The sequence below is a fragment of the Desmodus rotundus genome, chromosome 7 (genome assembly GCF_022682495.2).
Source record: "Desmodus rotundus isolate HL8 chromosome 7, HLdesRot8A.1, whole genome shotgun sequence".
In the NCBI taxonomy this organism is placed as follows: Eukaryota; Metazoa; Chordata; class Mammalia; order Chiroptera; family Phyllostomidae; genus Desmodus; species Desmodus rotundus.
In genome coordinates, this window is record NC_071393.1 from 73,763,943 (window position 1) to 73,788,498 (window position 24,556).

The 24,556-nt window shown below is 38.7% G+C and overlaps 1 protein-coding gene across 1 annotated transcript in view; it reads right to left on the bottom strand.

Annotated features, from left to right (window-relative positions):
* GPR176 (G protein-coupled receptor 176) overlaps window positions 1-24,556 on the bottom strand; it is a 98,112-nt gene that overhangs the window by 51,427 nt on the left and 22,129 nt on the right. The window lies entirely within an intron of this gene.

The window sequence follows — 24,556 nt, forward strand, 5'->3', positions numbered from 1 at the left end:
ATACAAGGTGAAAATTAGTCTGTTATTTCCTGGCTAACCCACTTGTAAAGTCAACAAGTCAGTTATTAATTCAGGCAATTAAAAATCAAACATATTCTTTGATTTACCTTTGACCCATGGGCTATTTAGAAATGTGTTTGCTAATACAAACAAGGTCAGGATGGAATCTCAGATGCGCCTATTAGCTTTTTCCTCTTGACCAGAGATTATGTAGTTAACATTAGTCAGCTATGCTACGTATAGGAGGTCTGTCCAGAAAGTATCCAGCCATGTACTATGAAAACATAGAGACATTTATTGAAGAAAATACAAGATACCAGAAACATTGTACATAGGACAATGATGCCTCAGTCCACTTCAAAGTAGGCACCTTGGGACCTCACACAGTTCTCCCAATTACCATGAGCTGACCCGTCGTATTTTCCTGAATCTCATCAATGGTCTGAAATCTCTTCCCTTTCAAAGGTGACTTTAATTTGGGGAAAAGCCAAAAGTCGCAGGGTACCATATCTGGGCTGTAGGGTGACTGAGTCATCTGAGTGATTTAATGTTTCACCAAAAACATCTCTGTACGAGATGTGACACATGAGCGGGTGTGTCGTGATGAAGCTGCCAATCACCAGTTGCCCATAGCTGCGGCCTTCTGAATCACCCAGAATTTCCGCAGAGGAATGTTCAGACTTAACACAAAATTTGATGCAGATTTGTTGCTCTACTCAGTCATTTTGAATGTGATAGCCATAGAGTACACATGCTCACTCAACAGTGTCTACTGCCCCACTGACTAGTACAGTGAAGTCATCATTGTTCACTCATGTGCATTCCAGTCCACTCTCCTTGGCTGCCAGGTTACATTGATGTCGCACAAGCCATTCTCTTATATTAACAATGGCTGGACTTTTTCCAGATAGACCTCACATACTGTATCAGAATTTTTTAAGTGTCAGATTTAAAAAGTGTGCATGTGTAATCAGCTCAAAACTATCATGGAAAAGCAACTTGGGGTACATGTTTACATAAGCCCATTTAGGAGCTATCACAAGAAGACAAGCAGTAACAAGTGCTGGTGAGGATGTGGAGAAAAAGGAACCCTCATGCACTGAATGTGGAAATGCAAATTGGTACAGCCATTATGGAAAACAGAATGGAGGTTCCCCCCAAAAAATTAAAAACAGAACCATCATATGATCCAGCAAAGGAACATATGGCCAAAGGAATTGGAATCAGGATCATCAGTGGATGAATAAAGATGTGGTATATACCCAATGGAATATTATATTCTGCCATGAGAAAGAAGGAAATCCTGCTGTTTGTGAACTTTGAGGACATTGTGCTATGTGAAATAAGTCAAAAAGAGAAGAAAAATATAACATAAAATATAATATCACTTATATGTGAAATCTTAAAAAATCAAACTTTCTTTAAAATAAAAAAAGTAGAGCAGTGGCCACTAGGGACTCAAGTGGAGGAAATGAGATGTTAGCCAAAGTCTACAGAGTTCCAATTATAAGATCACAAGTACTGGAAATATTATGTACAGCATGATGATTATAGCTAATACTGTATACATACTTAAATGTTGCTACGAGAGTGGATCCTAAATATCCTCACCACAGACAAAAATAAATGGTATCTATGTAATGGGATAAAGGAGTTAACTAATACGATGGTGATATTAGTTTGCCATATATAAATGTACCAAATCAACACACTGTACATCTTAAAATTACACAATGTTATATGTTGACTGTATCTCAATGGAGGGTGGGGTGGATGAATGAATAACAAAGCAAGCCCATTAGGGACAGGGCTTGTTCATCTTATTTACCACTGTATCCACAATGTCTACAACATTACTTGGCACACAGTAGGCACTCAAAAAATACCTGTTACCCTCACATCCATTAGGATAGCTACTATCAAATAAAAATATATGTAAGTGTGGACAAGAACGTGATGAAACAGGAACACTTGTGTGCTTCTGGTGGGAATGTGAAATGGTACAGCGACTATGGAAAACAGTATGGTGGTTTCTAAAAAAAACTTTAAAAATAGAATTACCATGTGATCTACCAATTCCATTTCTGGATATATGTCCAAAAGATTCAAAACAGAGACTCAGAGATATTTGCACACCCATGTTCAGCATTATTCACAACAGCCAAGAGGTAGAAGTAACCCAGGTGCCAATCAATGGATGAAACAATAAACAAAATATGATATACAATGAAATAGCATTCAACCTTACTTTTTTCTTCCCTTTTATTTTATTATCTTTAATCTTTTAACTTTTTAAAAATATATATTTTATTGACTATGCTATTACAGTTGTCCCATTCCCCCCCTTCACTCCCCTCCACCCTGCACACCCCCTCCCACCCACATTCCCCCCTATAGTTCATGTCCATGGGTCATACATGTAAGTTCTTTGGCTTCTACATTTCCCATACTATTCTTACCCTCCCCCTGTCTATTTTCTACCTGTCATTTATGCTACTTATTCTCTGTACCTTTCCCCCCGCCCCACTCCCCTGTTGATAACCCTCCATGTGATCTCCATTTCTGTGGTTCTGTTCCTGTTCTAGTTGTTTGCTTAGTTTTCTTTTGTTTTTGTTTTAGGTATGGCTATTAATAACTGTGAGTTTGCTGTCATTTTACTGTTCATAGTTTTATCTTCTTTTTCTTAGATAAATCCTTTTAACATTTCATATAATAAGGGCTTGGTGATGATGAACTTCTTTAATTTGACCTTATCTGAAAAGCACTTTATCTGCCCTTCCATTCTAAATGAAAGTTTTGCTGGATACAGTAATCTTGGATGTAGGTCCTTGCCTTTCATGACTTGGAATACCCCTTTCCAGCCCCTTCTTGCCTGTAAGGTCTCTTTTGAGAAATCAGCTGACAGTCTTATGGGAACTCCTTTGTAGGTAACTGTGTCCTTTTCTCTTGCTGCTTCTAAGATTCTCTCCTTCTCTTTCATCTTGGCTAATGTAATTATGATGTGCCTTGGTGTATTCCTCCTTGGATCCAGCTTCTTTGGGACTCTCTGAGCTTCCTGGACTTCCTGGAAGTCTATTTCCTTTGCCAGATTAGGGAAGTTCTCCTTCATTATTTGTTCAAATAAGATTTCAATTTCTTGCTCTTCCTCTTTTCCTTCTGGTACCCCTATAATTCAGATGTTGGAACATTTCAAGATGTCCTGGAGGTTCCTAAGCCTCTCCTCATTTTTCTGAATTCTTGTTTCTTCCTTCTTTTCTGGTTGGATGTTTCTTTCTTCCTTCTGGTCCACACCGTTGATTTGAGTCCCAGTTTCCTTCCCATCACTATTGGTTCCCTGTACATTTTCCTTTGTTTCACTTAGCATAACCTTCATTTTTTCATCTAATTTGCAACCAAATTCAACCAATTCTGTGAGCATCCTGATTACCAGTGTTTTGAACTGTGCATCTGATAGGTTGGCTCTCTCTTTGTTGCTTAGTTGTATTTTTTCTGGAGCTTTGATTTGTCTTTCATTTGGGCCATTTATTTTTGTTGGGTTTTTTTTTTTTTTTTTTTTTGGTCTTGGTACACCTACTACGTAAAGGGGCGGAGCCTTAGGTGTTCACCAGGGCAGGGCAACCTACGTCGCTATGCTGTGACATTATATGTGGGGAAGGGGTCAGAGGGGGAACAATGGCGCTTGCTCCACTCTCTGCCAGCTTTCAGTCCCTCCCCCTGCTACCCACAAGCAATGTGGGCCCTTCTGGTGCTGATTCCTGGATGGATAGGCTTGTGTACATTTTAGGACCCTGTGGGTCTCTCCAACAAATTCTCCTGTGAGTCTGGGAGTATCTCCCGCTGCCGCATCATCCCCACAGGTGTTTCCAATCAGTGCTTTGATGCTTTATTTCCCCACTGGAGCCCTGGGGTTGCCGGGTCTGTTTCACTCCCCCTTTGTTCCTCCCACTTTATCTGCGCTTGAATGTGAGACAGTTGGGTCCACCAGCTGCTGCCTTGCCAGCCAGCTGCAGCCTTGCCCATTCGACTCCACAATCTACTGCCTTGCTGGGTCCACCAGCCACCGTCGCCTTAGCATGAGTCCTCTCAGCCCGGCTGCACCCCTCCTACCGGTCTGGATGAATGTGTCTTCTTCAACTCCTTGGTTGTCGGACTTCCATACAGTTCAATTTTCTGTCATTTTTTGTTTTTAAATTGTTGTTGTCCTTCTTTTGGTCAAGGAGGCACAGTGGGTATACCTATGCCTCCATCTTGGCCGGAAGTCTATTTTTAATTTAATCTTTATTGAACTTTTTTCCATTACCATTTAGTCACCTTATGCTCCCCTCCCCCCAGCATAACCAGGTTGCTGTCCAGGTCTAAGAGTCCTTTTACCTTTTTGCTCAATCCCTTTACTCCCACCCCTCAAAAGCTGTCATCTGCTCTCCATCTATGAGTCTCTCTGTTTTGCTTGTTAATTTGTTCATTAGATTCCATATATGAGTGAAATCACATGGCATTTGTTTTTCTCTGTCTTATTTCATTTAGCTTAATGTTCTCCTGATCCATCCATACTGTTGTAAAGGGTAAAGATTTCTTTTTTTATGGCCATGTAAAATTCCACTGTGTAAATATCCCATAGTTGTTTTATCCATTCATCTATTGATGGACCATTGGACTGCTTCCATATCTTGGCAATTGTAAGTAACACTGTAATGAACACCAGAGTGCTTATGTTGTTTCTAATTAGTGTTTTCCGTTCCTTCGGATATATTCCCAGAGGTGGAATCTCTGGGTCAAAAGGCAGATCCATTTTTAACTTTCTGAGTTATTCCATACTGCTTTCCACAATGGCTGCACCAGTCTGCATTCCCACCAACAGAGCAAAAGGGTTCCCCTTTCTGCACATGCTCACCACCACTTGTTTGTTGATTTATTGATGATAGCCATTCTGACAGGTGTGAGATGGTATCTCATTGTGGTTTTAATTTGCATTTCCCTGATGATTAGTGACTTTGAGCATCTTCTCATATGTCTATTGACCATCAGTATGTTCTCTTTGAAAAAGTGTCTGTTCAGGTCCTTTGCCCATTTTTTTAATTGGGTTGTTTTTTTGACGCTGAATTTTGTAAGTTTTTAAATAAATTTTAGATATTAACCCCTTGTCAGATGTATCAGCAAATATGCTCCATTCTATGGGCTTTTATTTTGCTGAGAATATCCTTTGCTGTGCAAAAACTTTTTGTTTGATGTAGTCCCATTTGTTTATTTTGTTTGTTTCCCTTGCCTGGGGAGATATATTTGATTAAAAAATTGTATTAGCAATATCTGAGATGTTGCTGCCTATGTTTTCTCCTAGGATTTTTATGGTTTCAGGTCCAACATTTAAGTCTTTGATCCATTTTGAATTTATTCTTGTGGTTGTAAGAAGGTGGTCTAGTTTCATTTTTCTGCAACGTATCTGTCCAATTTTCCCAACATCATTTACTGAATAAACTATCTTTAGCCCATTGTATGTGCTTGCTTCCTGTGTTGAATATTAATTGACTATAAAGGTGTGGGTTTATTTCTGGGATCTCTATTCTGTTCCATTGATCTATGTGTCTAGTACCTATGATCTATGTCTAGTACTATGTCTAGAATCCATTGATCTATGTGTCTATTTTTATGCTACTACCAGGCTGTTTTGATTACTATGGCCTTGTAGTATAGTTTGATATTAGGTAGCATGATTCCTCCAACTTCTTCTTTCTCAGGATCACTGTTACTATGCAGAACCTTTTGTGATTCATATAAATTTTTTTAATATTTGTTCTAGTTCTGTGAAATGTCATTGGAATCTTGGTAAGAATTGTGTTGAATCTATAGATTGCTTTGGGTAATATGAACATTTTAATGATGTTAATTCTTCCTACCTATGAGCACAGTATGTGCTTCCATTTATTTGTATCTTCTTCAATTTCTTTCATCAGTGTCATAATTTTCTGAGTACAGGTCTTTTACATCCTTGGTTAGGTGTATTCCTAGGTATTTTATTCTTTTTGAAGCAATTGTGAATGGGACTGCTTTCTTGATTTCCCTTTCTGTTAGTTTGTTATTGGCATAAAAAAATGCAACTGATTTCTGGATATTAATTTTGCATCCTGCTACTTTGCTGAATTCATTTATCAGTTATAGTTTCTTAGTGGAATCTTTGGATTCTCTGCATAGTATCGTGTCATTGCAAATAAAGAGTTTGACTTATTCTTTTCCAATTTGGAAAAGGCATCCAATTTGGATACCTTTTATTTCTTTCTTGTCTGATTGCTGTGGCTAGGACTTCCAGTACTATGCTGAATAAGAGAGGTAAAAGTGGACAATCCCTGTTTTGTTCCCAATCTTAAGGGGAAAGCTTGTAGTTTCTGCCTGTTGACTATGATGCTGGCCATGGGTTTGTCATATATGGCCTTTATTATGTTTAGGTATGTTACCTCAATTCCCACTTTGCTTAAAGTTTTTTTTTTATCAGAAATCAGTGCTGAATTTAATCAAAAGCCTTTTCTGCATCTACTGATATGATCATGTGGGTTTTTTATCCTTCATTTTGTTTATGTGGTGAATCACATTTATTGATTTGTGAATGTTGTACTAACCTTGCCTTCCTGGAATAAATCCCACCTGATCACAGCATATGATCCTTTTGATGCATTGTTGTATTTGGCTTGCTAATATTTTGTTGAGGATTTTGAGCATCTATGTTCATCAGGGATATTGGCCTATAATTTTTGTTCTTTGTAGTGTCTTTACTAGGTTTTGGAATTAGGATAATGTTGGCCTTATAAAATGAGTTTGGGAAGCTTCCATCCTCTTGAATTTTATGAAATATTTTGGGAAGGAAAGGTGTTATTTCTTCTCAGAATGTATGGTAAAATTACCTGTTAAGCCATCTGGTCCAGGGCATTTGTTTGTTGGGAGTTTTTTTTATTACTGCTTCAATTTCCTTAGATGTAATCTGTCTAATCAGATTCTCTGGTTCTTCCTGATTTTTTTTTGGAAGGTTGTAAGTTTTAAGAATTTATCCATTTCATCTAGGTTGTCCAGTTTGTTGGCATATAATTGTTCACAATATTTTCTTACAATCCTTTGTATTTCTTTGGTGTCAGCTGTTATTTCTCCTCTTTCATTTCTGATTTTATTAATTTGGGTCCTCTTTTTTTCTTGATGAGCCTAGTTACAAGTTTGTCCATCTTGTTTATCTTTTCAAAGAACCAGCTCTTGGACTCACTGGTTTTTGTATCATTTATTAGACTCTATTTCATTTATTTCTGCTATGATCTTTATTATTTCCTTCCTTCTACTCACTTCAGGCTTTGTTTGTTGTTCTTTTTCAAGTTACTTTAGGTGTGAAGTTAGATTGTTTATTTGATCTCTTTCTTGTTTTTTGAGATAGGCCTGTATTGCTATGAATTTCCCTCTTAGGACTGCTTTCCCAGTGTCCCACAGATTTGGGATTGTTGTGTCCTCATTTTTATTTGTTTCAAGCTATCTTTTGATTTCCTCCTTGATCTCATTGTTGACCCATTCATCGTTTAATAACATGTTATTTAACTTCCATGTCTTTGTGTGTTTTTCAGTGTTCTTCTTGTGATTGATTCTACTTTGATAGCACTGTGGTCAGAGAAGATGCTTGATATGATTTCAATCTTCTTAAGTTTATTGAGACTTGTTTCATGTTCTAACATATGGTCTATCCTAGAAAACATTCCATGTGCGCTTGAAAAGTACATATATTCTGTTGCTTTGGGGTGAAATACTCTGAACGTACCAATTAAATCCATTTGATCTAGTGTGTCCTTTAAGGCCGCTGTATCCTTGTTGATTTTCTGCCTGGAAGTTCTATCCATTGAAGTCAATGGAGTGTTAAAATCTCAACTATGACTGTATTTCTGTCTATCTCTCTTTTTATGTCCATCAAGATTTGCTTTACATATTTAGCAGCTCTTAGGTTGGATGTGTAAATGTTTACTAGAGTTATATCCTCTTCTTGGAGTGTTCCCTGATCATTATGTAGTGTCCTTCTTTGTCTTTTACTATATAGCCTTGGTTTTAAAGTCTATTTTTGTTGGATATAAGTACTGCTACCCCAGCTTTTTTTTCTTTTCCATTTGCATGAAATATTTTTTTTTCCATCCCTTTACTTTTACTGTGTATATCTTTTGATCTGAGATGGTTGTCTTGGAGACAACCTATATATGGGTCTTATTTCCTTATTCATTCACCTATCCTATGTCTTTTGCTTGGAGCTTTTAAGCCATTTACATTTAAGGTGATTATTCATAGATACGTATGCAGTACCATTTTATTGTTAGACTGTTTTTCTCTGTTTTTCTTTCTCTTTTTATTCTTCTTATTCTTCTTACAGCAAGCCCTTTAACATTTGTTGCAGTACTGTTTAGTGTTAACAAACTCCTTTAGCTTTTTCCTTGTCTGGGAAGCTCCTTATTTCTCCTTTGATTTTAAATGATAGCCTTGCTGGGTAAAGTAGGTCCCCCAAGGGGTTGTAGGTCCTTGCTTTTCATCACCTTCAATATTTCATACCACTCCCTGCTGGCCTGAAATATTTCTGTTGAGCAATCAGATGCCAGTCTAATTGTTGCTCCCTTGTAGGTAACTACCTGCTTTTCTCTTGCAATTTTTAGAATTCTCTCTTTGTCTTTAAGTCTTGTCATTTTAATTATGATGTATCTTGGTGTAGGCCTCCTTGGGTCTAACTTGCTTGGGACTCTCTAAGCTTCCCGGACTTGTGTGACTTTTTCCTTCACCAGATTAGGGAAGTTTTTGTTCATTATTTCTTCAAATAGGCTCTCAATCCCTTGCTTGTTCTCTTCTCTCTGGTATTCCCATGATGCAGATGTTGTTACACTTCATGTTGTCCAAAATGTTTCTTAAGCTCTCCTCCTTTAATTCTTTTTTTTCTTTTTGCTGCTCTGCCTTGGTTTTTTTTTTTTTTCCCTACCTTGTCTTCCAAAACACTGATTCTATCCTCTGTTTATTCCTTCCAGTGTATTATCTCAGATATTGCATTTTTTATTTCTGACTGATCCTTTTTTGTGGTTTCTATGTCTTTTTTCATGCTGTCGAGGATCCTTATAATCATTACTCTAAACTCTCTGATAAACTGCTTGCTTCCATTTCATCTACTTCTAGAGAATTCTCTTGTTCTTTCATTTGGAGTCTGTTTCTTTGTCTTCCCATTTTGGCTGATTCTTTGTATTTTCCACCTTAGATTTTAAACTAATCAGTCCTTAAGCTGATCAGTTGTTGTATCTAATCAAAGTGTAATTAGCTTAAGCCCCATAGGGTGGGACAAAGTAATTACTGAGGTCGGGGTATTGCTTCCCCTCAGGCTGATGCCACTTAGAGAGAAGTGCTCTGCCTATGAAAGATGGCTTCTGCATATGGGGAATAACTCAGCACAGGGATCCTCATAGCTGTTCCTTCAGTTCTCTCCCTAGAGCCACCAGCCCCAAACTTTCCTCAAGCATCTTTAGTCCAGTCTGCCCTCCATTCTGGAGCGCAGGGCAAATGGCTGCAAACAAAATTTTGTGCGTTGGCCCTATAAGAGGCTCTGTGCATCTCCAGCAATCTCTCCCTTGCAGACAGAAACCCTGCTGCTTTTCACAGCTGGATGTTATCTGGGTTCCTTTCTGGCTCTGATGCTTTAGGTTGGGGAGCCCACCTTGGGCTTTAGATCCCACACTTCTCAGGGGGAATCCCCCCAGCTGCTGAAATAGGCCTCTGGCTGTGTGACCCAGCTGGCTTTCTCATGCTTCCTCTGCACTGCCTACCAGTCTTGTAGTGGTGAAGCGGTGTCTTCTGGCTGTCCTTGGTTATAAGGCTTCTCTCCAGCTAGTGTTCAGTTGGTTTTTCTGGATCATTTCTCTACAACTCAGTTGTAATTCCAGATTGGTCTTGGGAGGAGGTTAGTGTAATTTCCACTTACTCCCAGTATTCAGGCTTTAAAAGAAAGAAAAACTCGTCACATGCTACAACATGGATGAACCTTGAGGACATTACAGTAAGTGAAAATAAGCCAGTCTCAAAAAGACAAATACCATGATTCCACTTATGTGAGATGCCTAAAGTGATCAAATTCTTAGAAAGGAGAATGGTGGTTATTAGGGGTTTGGGGGAGTGTAAAAAGAGGAGTTGTTTTTCAATGGGTATATAGTTTCAGTTTTGTAAGATGTAAAAGTTCTAGAGATCTATTGCACAACAAAATATACATAGTTAACACTACTGTACTGAACTTTGAGGGCATTACGCTATGTAAAATAAATCAGAGAGACAAATACTATATAATATCATTTATATGTGAAATCTTAAAAAGTCTAAAAGTGTATTTAAAAGTAATTAAAATGGTAAATTCTATTATGTTATGTGGTTTTTAACCACAATTTTTTAAAGACTTCAACTGGAGAAAATGCCAATAATATTTTTGCTAATCAAAGAAATGATTAAAACTGGTCACACAGAAGACTCTTAATTCCTTGGCTCCTAGTCTTCAAGGTGAGTGATACTCCTCTGAAAACAACACTAGTCTTAAAAAAAGAAAACCCACCCAATGATAATTATGAATGAATGAACACTGGAGTGAACACATGATTTTCACAGTGGATGAAATTTTTATTTTACTTTTTTAAACATTTTATTTATTTATTTTTAGAGAGAGGAGAAGGGAGGGAGAAAGAGAGAGAGAAACATCGATGTGAGAGAGAAACATGGAATGGGTGACTGTGGCATGCACCCCAACCAGGGACTGAACTCACAACCCAGGCATGTGCCCTGACCAGGAATCAAACTGGCAACATTTTGGTTTGAAGCCACACCAGCCAGGGCTGACTCTGCATTTTTCTATTTCCATTGTTTTTTATAACATTCCCAGTGCCAAAGCTCCATCTGAAAATGAAACATAAATTCTTTTCTTAATTATTACAGTACTGGACACTTTGGAATATCCAGAAATTGGCTCCATTTAGAAAGCAGGAACCAAGTGGACCAACTGAAAGAATGAGTATCAATTAATTACCCTGAAGAAGAGAAATTCTCCTAAGGGACATACTGAGATAGTCCTAATTGCAAGCATTCTGTTCATCATGGCCCCAATAAATCCCTGAAATGTCCTGGGAATTTAATGTTTCAGCAAAGTGTGACTGAATGAAGTCAAAAAAGTCTACATGGAAATCCTCCAAGGATACATGGCTATCCTTATCTAAGGAAAAAAAAATTCCACACAATCTTGGCAGCTAGTGAAGTTTATCAACCATGATACAATGTAGGCAGGGAAGCAAATATTTTCAGGAATCAGATAGTATAGAGGTTACTTTACCTATAATATAAAGAATGTTTAAATAATTTAATTATATTTTAGTATCAACATGACAGTAACTGTACTTTTAACACGGCTTTGCAAAGGAAATCTGTTTTAAAAAAAAATTGTGAAAATCACCATTTAACATTCTGCACCCTTTATAAGTGAGATAAATGGTGCACCCAGCAGGAAATTTGACATCAGTTCCCATCAAAGAGACATCACTTAGCTGTCACTGGGAGAACTTCAATACAGAAATTTTTCATAATGAACATTAAAGATGTGTTTCACAAAAGAAGTGATAACTGCATGTTAAACTTTACAGGGTGACTGTTTCAGATCATTAGATTCAATGTTGGGCATTCTCCTTTTGTTCCAGGTAATTGTTTAGGATACTTTTCTCCCTTGGGGACCCTTTAGGAGCTCACCATTCCAGTGGCTGTGCTATAGATTGAATATGTCCCTTCCAATCACATGTTGAAACCTAATCCCTAATATGATGGTATTTGGAGATAGAGCCTTTGGAGGGTGATTATGTCATTAGGGTAGTACCCACATGAGTTTAGTGCCTTTATAAAAGAGACCCAGAGAGCTCCCTTGTCCCTTCCACCATGTGAGGACAGAGAGAAGATGCCTGTCTATGAACCATGAAGAGAACCCTCGCCAGACACTGAATCTGTTGGCACCTTGACCTTGGACTTCCCAGCCTCCAGAACTGTGAGAAATTATGTTGTTTATAAGTCATCATGTCCATAGTATTCTGTTATAGCAGCCCAAATATACTAAGATAGGCTGTCTACTACCTGGTGACCCTCTTGGCTTAGCCCCTGTTTCTAGCCCTGCCTCTACCCTTTGAGTGAGAATTCACTTCTAACTTTACGCTCAGTGTTTGGATTGTCCTTGTCCCCTGTGTTCAGCACTTATTGCTCCTAGTTCTTTGGGTAACACACCCTTGCCCTTAGAAATAGAGCAGCTAACCTCCTCCTTCAAACACATGCATGAGCACATGTACATGCATGTGCGCATACACAATCTGAACTAAGCTTATTTCCATATTGTTTTGTTTGGTTGGTTGGGGGCAGGGGTTGTTCCAAATTGTTTGAACATAAATTTCCATAACAAAATCTAAAATGAAAGCTTAAAGAAAACAGAATTGGTTCATGTTTTACAAGTTCTTTTGCTAAAATATAATATCTTTTGCCATAAGAATATGAGGTAAGAACTTTTAAACATGATACCCTACCTGGTGATATTAGTGACAATGTTCTCAATGCTAGGAAAAGCAGGTTCATTGGAGAGTTTGCTGAAATGTGATCTGGTTCATATGAATAAAAAACCACACAGGTGAAAATTAAACAGATTCTAAGAATACTTTCCAAAAGTCAATAAACCACTACAATTAGTTGCAAGTCACACATTTGCAACAGTTCTATAAACAACCCATCTGGTCTTCAAGTAATGTAGCGGCTGTTGTAGTAAAATCACTCATATTTATGTTTATTCAGTACCAATGAAGGTTCTGAAATCATTTTGTGATCATCAAATGAGAATTGACAAGTTTGCCATATTTGAATACTCCTGATACCTCCGTCTGTTCTTGAAGGGATATGAATGAAGTCTCAACTGCCAAAATTTAACTTTAATCATTGAAAATGCTACCATTATTTGATTAAATTTTCAAAGATCCCTGAAAAAACTGAACCAAAACTTGAACATTGCTTGCTCTCACCTAGGACTAGTCAACATTATAAAAAGACCGTAACTTTCATCAGGTTGGCCACAAGCCAGTGGCCCATACATAATGAAGAACACTATGTTAGGGTCTAATGCAATAGTCAAAAATTAATTTTTAGCTGTTTCTTTTGTAGTCCCCATCTAACATGGTATCAAAGAGTAGGGACATTCTATAAAGAAAAACTGGGACTAATAAACCACTTTTTTTAAATATAGTTCATTGATTATGCTATTACAGTTGTCCCATTTATTTCTCCTCTTTATCCCCCTCTGCCCTGTACCCCCCTACCTCCAGTATCCCTCTTACCCCACCACCCCCACCCCCGCCCCCGAATAGCTCATGTCCATGGGTCATACATACAAATTCTTTGACTTCTCCATTTCCTATATTATTCTTAACCTCTCCCTGTCTATTTTCTACCTACCAACTATGCTTCTTATTCCCTGTACCTTTTTTCCCCATTCTCACTCCACCCCCTCCCCACTGATAACCCTCCATGTGATCTCCATTTCTGTGATTCTTTTCCTGCTCTAGTTGTTTGCTTAGTTTAATTTTGGTTTTGTTTCTTAGGTTCAGTTGTTGATAGTTGTGAGCTTGTTGTCATTTTACTGTTCATAGTTTTTGATCTTCTTCTATTTCTTAGATAAGCCCCTTTAACATTTCATATAATAAAGGCTTGGTGATGATGAACTCCTTTAACTTGACCTTATCTGGGAAGCACTTTATCTGTCCTTCCATTCTAAATGATAGTTTTGCTGCATAATCTTCAATGTAGTTCCTTGCCTTTCATGACTGCAAACACTTCTTCCCAGCCCCATCTTGCCTGTAAGGTTTTTTTCAAGAACTCAGTTGATAGTCTTATGGGAACTTCTTTGTAGGTAACTGTCTCCTTTTCTCTTGTTGCTTTTAAGATTCTCTCATCTTTAATCTTCTGTATTTTTATTATGATGTGTCTTGGTGTGTTTCTCCTTGGATCTAACTTTTTTGGGACTCTCTGAGCTTCCTAGCCTTGCATATCTATTTCCTTCACCAGATTGGGGAAATTTTCCTTCATTATTTGTTCAAATAAGTTTTCAATTTCTTGGCCTTCCTGTTCTCCTTCTGGCACCCCTATGATTTGGATGTTGGAAAGTTTAAAGTTGTCTCACAGGTTTCTAAGCCTCTCCTCATTTTTTTGACTTCTTGTTTCTTCATTCTGTTCTGGTGGAATGTTTATTTCTTCCTTTTGTTCCAAATCATTGATTTGAGTACTGGTTTCCTTCCCTTCACTGTTAGTTCCCTGTATATTTTTCTTTATTTCATTTTGGATAGCCTTCACTTCTTCCTATATTTTACAACCATACACAACCATTTCTGTGAGCACCCAGATTTCCAATGTATTGAACTCTGCATCTTATAAATTGGCTATCTCCATGTCGCATAGCTCTGCAGTTTTGATCTGTTCTTTCATTTGGGCCATTATTTCTTTGTCTTGGCACACCTGTTACATTATAAGGGACAGAGCCTTAGGTATTCACTAGGGCGGGGCAACCCACTTCCCTGTGTTGTGGTGCTGCATGAGGGGGAGAGGTCAGAGAGGGAACAACGCCGCTTGCTTGGTTCTCTCCCTGCTTTCAGTCACTTCCCTTGCGTCCCACAAGTGGATTGTACCCTTCCAGGTGCTGATTCCCAGGTGAATGGGCTTGTGTACATTCTAGGATTCTGTGGGCACCCCCAACGAACTCTCCTGTGAGACTTGGAGTCTCTCCCTTCACCACAACCCCCACAGATTTTTTACAGCCACAGATTTGAGGCCTTAGTTTCCCACACTGTAACCCTGGATTGTATAGTCTGTCTCACTCCCCAGTTGTTCCTCCTGGCTTATCTGCATGTGAATGTGGGATATCTTAGTCCACCAGCCACCGCCTTGTCTGGCATCATCACCACTCCAGCTTCCCATCTCCTCCCCTCCTGTCTGGATGAATATTTCTTTAACTCCTTGGTTGTCAGACTTCCATACAGTTCGATTTTATGGCAGTTCTGGTTGTTTTTTGTTTTTAAATTGGTTGTTATCCTTCTTTTTGGTTGTGCAAGGTAGTGAAGCATATCTACCTATGCCTCCACCTTGGCCAGAAGTCAGTAAAATGTACCACCATTCTTTGTTAATATCCTTCCATCTCTCACCACCAAAGTAAGATTGAGAATGGAGATGTAGGAATATATTTCATGCAAAGTATTTCTGTAGATATACAGTACAGCTTCCCTCCCTCAATGCAGGTTTTACTGCTTTTAACAGTCCAATATGCAACAGGCAATGCCTACCACATGCTAAATTTACCCCCCTCATCACCTTGACCCCAGGCCTCCTTCCCTAACATTCCAATGTAGTTCCTCATTGCTCTCTGGATAAATGCTTCAAAACCCTTCTTCCTGTTCCTCAATGAATTCAAAGTCCTTTCCCTTCATCTCAAGAGTATCTGCACAAACTCTTTTCTATCTATTCAGATGCCCAATGCCTGGTAGAGTGACACCTTTTTATTATAGGATTTCCTAGAAAGCAAAAAAGCCAATCTAGCTGGGAATCTAACCTATCATGCTTTGAATTCAAAGCAGCTCTCTTATCTGATGTCAATATTATGCTATGTACTGATCCCTACTGAGTGACCCAAAAGCAAAAATGGAAAGACATTCAGAAATAAACACTGGATTAGCACTGCAAATGAAACTGCTGTCAAATGGGCAAGGGCTAATGAAGCTATAATTATTTTATATAATTCAGCATTTATTTCCTGAGCACTTGCAAATATGCAGTCCACTGAGTTAGGCTCTATGGAGAAAACAAAGATTCCAAAAGTTAAAATGTGATGGGGCAGAGGCATGAAAATAACTCAGTAAACTCTTTTAAGGCAGGAAGCGATGAGCTGTATAACAGAGATACAAACAACACTGCAGGGAGAAGGAGAAGGTATAAAGTCTGTTTGGTGGGCCTTGAAGACTTTATACATTCTCCTTTCTCCTGCAGAGTAGATGAGGACAGATGGAATATTCCATCCAAATTGAAGGAGGACGCAGTCAAAGACACAGAGAAAACTAAAAGTGCATGATGTATGTGGAGAGGGTGAGTACTATGAGAAGGGGGAACACAGGCTGACAACTGGGCATAATAGGACATGAAGCTGGCAAGGCAAGATGGGACTCAAGAGTAAGAGTTTATAACAGGCATATTTCGTATAGGTAATAAAATGGCAGAAAAGGACTTTTATTGTATTGTTATTGCTGCTACTGCTGTGTGAGAGTATGTGTTCAATAATAAATAATAGAACCCAGACACCACTTTATTAAAAAAATAACTTTGACAACAGTAGAAGAGTTTGTAGATGAAAAATATCAGAAGTTAAAACCATTTAGGAGTCCATTATAATGATGCACATTCTGATAGCTAACACCTATTCAACACTAAGCACTGGACTTATCTCATTTAATCTTTAAGTCAACCTCACAAGGTGGATAATGGTACTAACCTCAATTTCTAGCTGAGAAAATTAGTGTTAGAGAAGTAACTTGCCTAAGGTCACAAAGTTAGTGGGTGGCAGTATCAGGTTCCCAAATCTGGTCCAACTCATGAGCCCAAGGTTTTACTGCATTATATCTCAGGTGACAAGGACTAGACTAGTGAAGTGGCAGTTGATATGGGAAATATTTTGGGGATAGAATCAACTGGACTTTGTGCCAGACTAGAGTTTGGAATGGGGAAAAAAGAGAAATCAAATATGACTGAAAGATTTCTGGTGGGAGTGTCACTCACTACCAAGTCCTGACATAACAGGACTGAAAATTCCAACACTGGCTACAGTAAATGCAGAGCTACTGAAACTGTGAGTCTCATGAATGACATTGCCTTATACATTAGCACTTCACTTTGAGAAACTAACCAGCCATGCACTACCATTCTTCTCACTAATGGATAGTCACTGGAAGACCTACCTGCAAGTAGACCAACCAAGTGCACTGACTTCTATAGGCATCCTGCACCTTCACCACCACCACCAGCCAGCCAATCCCCAAGGCTGACTTTAAGGTCATTTCACCTTCATTTTGTTCTCTCCGTGGTCCTCCTTTTGGCCAATCTATTCATTAATCACATCTTTACCACTAAGCAGAAATGTGAAATGTCAGAGGATGACATTTAAACTGATAAAATTCGTCCCTTTTAGTTCTGATTTAAAGATTTTCCAGGCCACATGTTAAAATTACTGGGTAAAATGAAAGCTGTGAAGTCAACTAGCCATGCTTTTCCTAAAACCTAAAAACATGAAGAATTCAAAATTTACTATGAAAAGGTTATATCCGTAAGTCCCAAGTACCTTATTTAATTTTTCAGTCTCTAAATATGTTTCAACCACGTAAGTGGGAGATAATTCAAAGCTTTAACACAAATCATCTTCCTCTTCTTTTCACTGATTTGCCTTAGAATTGAGCATCTTTTTCTAAAACACATACCTGTAGTAGTAATAAGCCCCCCTTTCCTTAATGACTGACTCCCCAAGAGTTGACAACCCCTCAGGAGTGATGTCAGGCACTCAGCAACGACTCTTCACATGGATGGTTTGCTGATGAAAAGAGTCCGCAAGCCTGTGGAACCATCCATTTTCACCAGACCAAGTCTTCTAAATTAATATGAGGCTAATTGGCATAACTTTTAATACTGATTGACTCCATCTTGAGTAACAAATTCCAAAGTTTTTCCATTTCCTCACTTTTCTTTCATTCTTGCAATGTACTGTTAAGAGTTGGCATGTGTTATATGACTTAGTTTGTCCTTCAGAAACACCCTGGTGTCAAATGAGTTATCTCTTATACTCTTGCAGAATTCATCATTGTCTCTTCAGCTTTTATTATCTTTACTTTCTTAAGAACAAAGAAAAATTGGAGCAATAAGATGCTTCTTCTTACCACTTTCACAGACATATATGAGATTAATAACGTTTATAAAAACCCCTCAAAATTAAGTACAAGCGCAGCAAACATGAGTCTACCACATTAACAGAAAAGAAAGCCAGTACACAACCAATAGTGCCATCTGTTGGTGGCAGGCAGAGTTGACTCACTTTTGTCTACCTATCAAAGTCAGTTTTAAAATTCCTAAATACATAAGAGGTGCTACCTCCCAGGTGAGCATGGTAAAAGTAAAGGCAACCATTTCTGAAAACATCTTAAATTACCATGACAATAAGAATTTCAATGTCTATTTTATATTTAACTATAAAGGTATCATAATTTGTTTGGTAGGGTTTGTTTTCAGAGAAATGTCTTGGCAGAAAACACACCAGATGGACAAATATTTTCACTCTTAGAGCTGACATTTTAAAGGCATTCCTGAAAAATGCATATGTTCTCATACAAAAGCAAAGTTGACTCATTCATAAATATTGAGCTTTTCAACACCATACACTTGGCCATAGAATAGCACGGGTTTGAACTGCATGGGTCCACTTATATGTCAATTTTTTCTTCAGTAAATACCTATACTGTTTTCAATCCATGGTTGGGAGTCTACTAATGTAGAGTATCAACCGTATGCATGATTTACTCCATTTTACATAGGGGAATTGAGCCCTAAACAAAATTAGAGTCCTTTAAGAAAGGAATAATCAGAGGATGTATACTAAGTAGGGAACAAGCAATGGTTGCCACATAATTAAGGACATTTTAAGTTTTTGCTCAAACTTCACAAATCAAAAGCCATTGACTCAAACCTCAAACTGCCTACTAACTACTCCCTCCAAGAAACAGTTCTAAGTTCCTGATTCTTTACTACCAAACCTACTCTTCATGACTGATTTATGTTACTCTTCTCCCCCAAAGGATTGACCACACCCTAGAAAACATCACTTTAGTAACAATCACAAAAGGCATTTGAAAAGAAGACAAAAAGAGTCACTGGCTCATCAGCATACTCTGAGGGAATCAACAAACCCCTCTAGCACTACTCTATTAAGCGGAATGCTTTCCTACTGATTCCACAGTAGGAAATGTAGGTGTGCTCTTTTATAAAGCCAGGTTGGCCTCCAGAGCGTATCGGTAGAAGGGGTAAGAAGAAGGAATGAGAATTCAAAACAAAACTAAACCCATCCTCCAGCACCTTGTTCCTTGGCAGCTGCTCCAGCCCAGTAACTAAATCACCTATAACTCTCCAAAGTAATTAGAGACAAGTCTTCCAATTAAATAACTGCAGCGCAATTATCACAGGACTTGATAATTACACCACACTGGCCCTCAGAGACACTGAAAGCAGTCCCCTGGCCTAGGTTATTTCAGCCAAGGACTGTCCCTCTCCTGTAAAGGTAAGTGCTCAAAGATGCAGAACAAGACAGAAAGAAAAACACAATTTCTCCAAATCTCAAACTGAATAGACAATTCAAAGCAATTTCCCTGCTTTCACAAACACTAAATAATATGTGTCTTTAGAAATGGGAATATTATATTTTGTCTGCCAAGAACTGTGAGACTCAGCAGAGAATTTTATAGAGACATTTCCCTCCTGCTGGGAGGCAGCCTAACAAGAAAAGAACACTCAGGCAGAAGTGGCAAGACCTGGGGGCTTGTTACAGCTTGACATGCCCACGTAAGTCACTTCATTCCCCTCCACCAGCCATCTTGATTTTCACAACTATAAAATGACAGCACTGGACCAAATTAAAAATGTCTGTGTTGTTTTCCCCCAACAATAGGCCAAATGGTCAGAAACTTAGATCTAAGTGTGGAGGCTGAATGATTTTTTTTTAAATGTTACAGAGTTGAAAGAAGCCATGCTTGGCACACAGATTAGAGTGACAAAGCATGGGCCAAGGGCACAAAAAGGGCCCAGAGACATATGAAAACATGCTCACCATTACTAGCCATCAGAGAGATGCAAATTAAAACCACAACGAGATACTACTTCACACCTTCAGTGAGAATGACCATCATAAACAAATCAACAAACAACAAGTATTAGGATATGGGGAAAAGGGAACCCTAGTGCACTGTTGATGGGAATGCAGACTGGTGCAGCCACTGTGGAAAACAGTATGGAATTTCCTCAGAAAACTAAAAATGGAACTGCCTTTTGACCTGGCAATTCCACTGCTGGGATTATACCCTACGAATCCTGAAACACCAATTCAAAAGAATCTATGCACCCCAATGTTCAAAGCAACACAATTTACAATAGCCAAGTGCTAGAAGCAACCTAAGTGCCCATCAGTAAATGAATGGATCAAAAAACTATGGTACATTTACACAATGGAATGCTACGCAGCAGAAAGAAAGGCGCTCCTACCCTTTGCAACAGCATGTATGGAACTGGAGAGCATTTTGCTAATGAAATAAGCCAGGCGGTGAGGGACAAATACCATATGATCTCACCTATAAGTGGAATCTAATCAACAAAACAAACAAGCAAGCCAAATATAACCAGAGACATTGAAATTAAGAATAATATGACAGTAACCAGAGGGGAGGTGGGAGTGGGTAATGGGGGGGAGGGGGGAAGAGTTTTCAGGAACAACTATAAAGGACACATGGACAAAACCAAGGGGGGTGGAAGCAAGGGAGGGAGGTGGGGATGGCTGGGATGGGGGGAGGAGAGAAATGCAGACAACTGTAATTGAACAACAATAAGATAATTTTTTAAAGAAACACTTACTCCTTCTGGCCAAGATGGAGGCTTAGGTAGATACACTTTGCCTCCTCACATAATAAAAAAAAGGACAACAAATTTAAAAACAAAAAACAACCAGAACTACCAGAAAATCAAACTGTATGGAACTCCAACCACCAAGGAATTAAAAAGGAAACATTCACTCAGACTGGTAAGAGAGGCAGAGATGGGCAGGAGGGGCGGAGAAGAAGCATGGAAAGGTGGCAGCTAAAGGACTGGATGGTCCCACAAATGTGTGCGGATAAACCGTGAGGAGCAACTGGGAAGAGAAAAGAAACCACACAACCCAGGGTTCTAGCACGGGAAAAGAAAGCCTCAAAACATCTGGCTGTAGCTCTGGGTGGTCTGGCTCAGTGGTTGAGTGCTGGCCTGTAAATAAAAGGGTTGCCAGTTCATTCCCAGTCTAGGGCACATGCCTGGGTTGCTAGCTGGGTCAACAGGGGTAGAGGCCTGAGGAAGGCAACCACACATTGATGTTTCTCTCCCTCTCTTTCTCCCTCCCTCCCTTCTCTAAAAAATAAATAATCTTTAAAAAAGAAAAACCTCTGAAAAACCCATAAAAAAAAACGTCATAAAAAACCTATGGGGGTTGAGGCAGCAGTGAACTCATAGCCTCAGAGGAGAGTTCCCTGGAGAGACCCACAGGGTCCTAGAACGTAGACAAACACACCCACCCAAGGATCAGCACCAGAAAGGTCCAATTTGCTTGTGGGAGGCAGGGGAAGTGACTGAAAGCTGGCCCAGAGCTGAGGAAGTGGCATTGTTCCCTCTCTGGCCCCATTCCCCTCCCCCACACACAGTGCCACAACATAGGGAAGTGGGTGCGCTGACCTGGTAAACACCTAAGCATCCCTGCCTTATGACATAGCAGGTGCCTCGAGACAAAGAAATATGACCCAAATGAATGAACATATCCAAGCTCCAAATATAGAGCTGAGCAATGAAGAGACAGCCAACCTATCAGATGCAGAGTTCAAAACACTGCTAACTGGCTGCTCACAGAGATAGTAGTATAGTCACAAAATAGAGGAAAAAGTGAAGGCTATACAAAGTAAAATAAAGATATATAGAGAACCAGCAGTGAAAGCAAGGAAATTGGGACTCAAATCAACAATTTGGAGCAGAAGGAAGAAATAAACATTCAACCAGAACAGAATGAAGACACAAGAATTCAAAAAAACAAGGAGAGGCTTAGGAAACTCCGGGACAATTTTAAACATTCCAACATCTGAATCATAGGGGTGCTAGAAGGAAAACAGGAAGACCAAGAAATTTATTTGAACAAATAATGAAGGAAAATTTCCCCAATATGGCAAAGGAAATAGACTTCCAAGAAGTCCCGGAAGCTCAGAAAGTCCCGAAGAAGTTGGATCCAAAGAAGCACACACCAAGGCACATCATAATTACATTACCCAAGATTAAAGATAAGGAGAGAATCTTAAAAGCAGCAAGATAAAAAGAGAGTTATCTACAAAGGAGTTCCCATAAGACTCTCAGCTGATTTCTCAAGAGACCTTACAGGCAAGAAGGGGTTTGAAAGAAGTATTCAAAGTCATGAAAGGCAAGGACCTACATCCAAGATTACTCTATCCAGCAAAGCTATTGTTTAGAATGGAAGGTCAGATAAAGTGCTTCCCAGATAAAGTCAAGTTAAAGGAGTTTATCATCACCAAACCCTTATTATTTGAAATGTTAAAGGGACTTGTCTAAGTAAAAGAAGATCAAAAGTATGAACAGTAAAATGACAACAAACAACTATCAACAACTGAACCTAAACAACAAAAAACAAGAAACCAAGCAAACAACTAGAGCAGAAAAAGAATCACAGAAATGGAGATTACATGGAGGGTTATCAGTAGAGAGGGACGGGGAGGAGAATGGGGAAAAAGGTACAGGGAATAAGAAGCATAGTTGGTAGGTAGAAAATAGACAGGGAGAGGTTAAGAATAGTATGGGAAATGGAGAAGCCAAAGAACTTATATGCACAATCCATGGACATGAACTGGGGGGGACGGAGGGAGAAATGCTGGTGAGAGGGGGAATGCAGGGTGGAGTGGGATAAAGGAGAGAAAAAATGGGACAACTGTGATAGCATAATCAATAAAATATACTTTAAAAAAAGATATTTATCATAGCACTGTTCATAATGGTTTAACGAAGAAACACCCTCAGTGTCCAAAAATATAAGAATGGTTAAATGATTAAATAATCAAATAGCATATAAATGTATGAAATTGTGCTTCAAAGCATGTTTAATATGAAAAAATGCTCGTACATTATATGACTGTTCTTTTCTTCATAATTTTGTTTTCTAAATTCTTTATGATTTTACAATGAGAAAGGAGTTTTTCAAAAAATAATAAAAGCTGGCTCAAAAACAAAATGTTAGCAAGTGGCAAAATCAGGACTTATACCCAGAACTAGCTGATTCTAGAGCCCTGTGACCCACTACCCAACAATGATCTTATATAAAGTCCTATTTTTATTCTAGGAACGTTATCCAAAAATAAGAGGAACAAGTATGGCATGACCAAGTACTATTTCACAAAATAGACCATATGAGCTTTCATAATTTAAAATATTACCTCTAGCTCTGATTGTGGTTTCTTGGTTTTCTGGTGCAATCTATCAAGAGTCAGAATTCAGTTTCAATCAAATATATTATGCTGAAAGGCAACATAAACCATGGGAGTCATTACCCTGAGATAGAGTGGCCAGGAAATCAGTGAAAAGAATGGAGACCAGAGCTCCCACTCCAAGCATTTCAGCTAAAAAGTAATTCATCAACAGTTCCATATCCCTGGGAGAAAAGGAAATTATATCAATACATACTATACCCTTAATGAAACAGACAATTCTTATTCTTTTTTGCATGCCTTTCTCTGTAATCACAGGGATCTAGGACACAATGTCATCAGCAGGCAAAAAATCACACTACAAAGACCAGTCCCTTAATAAAAGTAAAGGTATTTCCTTCATTAATTTAATACTGGACATTTTGAGTCCCAGCCAAGATGGAGGTGTAGGTAGAAACCCTTCGCTTCCTCAAACAACCAAAAGAAGGATAACAACCAATCTAAAATCAATAAACCAGAAGTGCCAGAAAATCAAACTGCATGGAACTCCAACAACCACAGAATTAAAGAAATAGTCAAACAGAACAACCAGACTTGCAGCACCTCAGCGCAGCAAGGAGGGTTGCCCTGCCTGGTGAATACCTAAAGCCCTCCCCCTTACAACTTAACAGGGCCCCTGAACAAAGAAATAGGGCCAAAATGAAAGAACAGAGCAAAACCTCAGAAAGAGCTAAGTAATGAGGAGATAGACAACCTATTTGATGGAGAATTTAAAGCCCTGGTAATCAAATGCTCACAGAACTGATTGAGCTTGGTTGAAAAATGAAAGATACCCAAAGTGAAATAAAGCAAAATTTTCAGGGAACCAACAGTGACAGGAAGGAAACCAGGACTCAAAGCAACAATTTGGAAGAAAAGGAAGAAATAAACATCCAACCAGAACAGAATGAAGAAACAAGAATTTAAAAAAGTGAAGAGAATCTTACAAACCTCTGGAACAACCTGAAATGTTCCAATATCTGAATTATAGGGGTGCCAGAAGGAGAACAACAGCAAGGAATTGAAAACTTATTTGAACAAATAATGAAGGAGAACTTCCCCAATCTGGCAAAGGAAATAGACTCCCAGGAAGTCCAGGAAGCCCAGAGAGTCCCAAAGAAGTTCGACCCAAAGAGGAACACACCAAGGCACAATATCATTAAGTTACCCAAGATTAAATATAAAGAGAAAATCATAAA